This window comes from Fukomys damarensis, unplaced genomic scaffold (genome assembly GCF_012274545.1).
Source record: "Fukomys damarensis isolate Sample0158 unplaced genomic scaffold, DMR_v1.0_HiC HiC_scaffold_23, whole genome shotgun sequence".
NCBI classification, from domain to species: domain Eukaryota; kingdom Metazoa; phylum Chordata; class Mammalia; order Rodentia; family Bathyergidae; genus Fukomys; species Fukomys damarensis.
Genome location: NW_022900935.1, coordinates 25,833,300 through 25,835,703, shown reverse-complemented (window position 1 = coordinate 25,835,703; position 2,404 = coordinate 25,833,300).

The following is a 2,404-nucleotide window of genomic DNA, read 5'->3' as shown; positions in this document are numbered from 1 at the left end:
TTGCCCAAAAACAAAGACAAAACCAAAAAAACCCTTTGAAACTGATGTAATCCCAGCATTTGGGAAACAGAGGCAGGAGAATGGCACAAGTTCAAGGCCAGCCTAGCCTACGAAGCGAATTCAAGGTCAGTCTGAACTGCATAGTGAGACCTGTCTCAAAAAAATAAATTAATGCCAGGGATTTAGCTCAGGGGTTCTGCCGCCTGCCTCTCAAGCGCAAGGACCTGAGTTCAAACCCCGGAACCAAAAATACAAAACAAAACCTAAATAAATAAATAAATAAAAGAGAGAGTCAGAGTTCAATCTGGGCAATAGAACAGTAAGACTGTCTCAAACTTTTTTTGTTTGTTTGGTTGGGCACAGTGGCACACACAGCTTAGGAGACCGAGGCAGGAGGGTAGCATGTCCCACCTGGACAATTTAAAAAAAAAGAGCTAGAGATGTAGCTAGGGTGAAGGCCCTGGGTTCAATTCCTTGTACTTGAAAAATTGTTTTTGCTTTTTTCCCTCAGCATAATTCTCCAGAGATCCTTCCTCCTTTAAATGCTGTGGAGTATCCCATGGTATGGATGCACCTCGGTTTATTTAACCATTCACGTGTTGAGGCCCATATCAGTTCTTTCCAGTTTGGACTATTATGCTAAAACTATTATGTTATAAACATTTGTGTGCAGATTTTTTGGTCCTTCTTGAATCCAGGGCCTTGCGCTTGTGAGACAGGTGAGCTCTGAGCTAAGTCCTCTGCCCTGTGTGCAGATATTTGTGTGAACATAAGCCTTCATCTCTCTGGGATACATGCCCAGTAGTGCAATTGCTGGGTTGTATGGTAATTGAATATTTACTTTTTTAAGAAAGTGGCTAAGCCACGTGTGGTGGCACACATCCATAATCCAAGCACATGGGCATCTGAGGCAGAGGAATCACAGTGAGTTCAGGGCCAACCTGAACTACAGAATGGGACCCTGTCTCAAAAAAGGCTAAGGGAAAGGATGGGGATATAGCTCAGTGGCTCCAGCTCCTACCTCACAAGCACGAGGGCCCGAGTTCCATCCCTGGTACCAAAAAAAAAAAAAAAAAAAGGCCAAGGGATATAGCCCAGGATGAAGAAAGTGGGTTCAATCTCCACCCCACCCCTCAAAAAAAAGAAAGAGAGAGAGAAAGGGAAAGTGAAAGAGAAAGAGGACAAATTACTTACTAGAATGGCAATACTATTTTTCATTCCCACCAGCAATATACGAGTAATATAGTTTCTCTCCTTCCTTATGGATTTAGTGTTACTATTTTCTTCCTTTAGCTGGTCTGATAGATGTGATGATCTCATTGTGATCTGAATTTGCTTTTCTCTCATTGTTAATGACATCTTTACACAGTTGTTTGATATTATATGACCGCTTCAGTAAAATGTCTCTGTCATTTGGCCAAACTCTTGTTGGATTGTTTGTTTTGTTTTTTTTTTTTACTGCTGAATTTTGAGCATTCTTTACATACTCTAGACACTGGATCTTTTTCAAATATGTGGGTTGAAAATTCTTTCTCTCGTTTCATAGCTGTTTTCTCTTCCTACCAGAGTTTCACAGAAGCATTTTTCATTTTGATGACGTACAATTTATCAACTTTTCCTTTCTTATGGATTATGATTTTGGTATCAGATCTAAAAACACCTTGTCCAACCTTTGATCCCAAAGAGTTTCTCCCATTTTTTCCTAAAAACTTTATGTTTTTATGTCTTACTTTTAAATCTGTCATCCATGAGTTAGCTTTTGCATAATATGTAAGATTTAGGTTGAGGTTCAGTTTTGCCTCAGTGTTCAGTTGCTCTAACACTATTTGGTAAAAATGCTCTTTTTAACTGTGAGTGGTTAAATAAATTGAATTGCTTTTTCATCATTGTCAAAATTAAGCCAGTTACGGTGGTGAACACTTATAATCCCAGCTGTCTGTGAGGGTGAGGCAGGAAGATTGCAAGTGTGAGCCCAGCCTGGGCAATTTATTTATTTAGGGTACTGAGGATCAAACTCAGGTCCTTGAGCTTGTGAGGCAGGCAGTGGAACCACTGAGCTAAATCCCTGACCATTTTTTTTTTTTTAAATTGAACTCAGGCCCTTGTGCTTGCAAGGCAGGTGGTGGAACCACTGAGGCAAATCCCCAGTCCCCAACCTGGGCAATTTAATGACAGTGAGATTCAGACTCAAAATAAGGGAGCGGGGAGGGGTAAGGATGTAGCTCAGTGCAAAGGCCCTGAGTTAAATCCCAAGTACCAATAAATAAATAAAATAAACATATGCTAGACTCATCCATTCCACTTATAGGTATTTATCAAAAAGTATTTATTCAAGAATCAAGTTTTCACAAAAAGACTTGTACATAAATGCTTACAGAATTTTTTTTTTTTTTTTTTTTTTTTT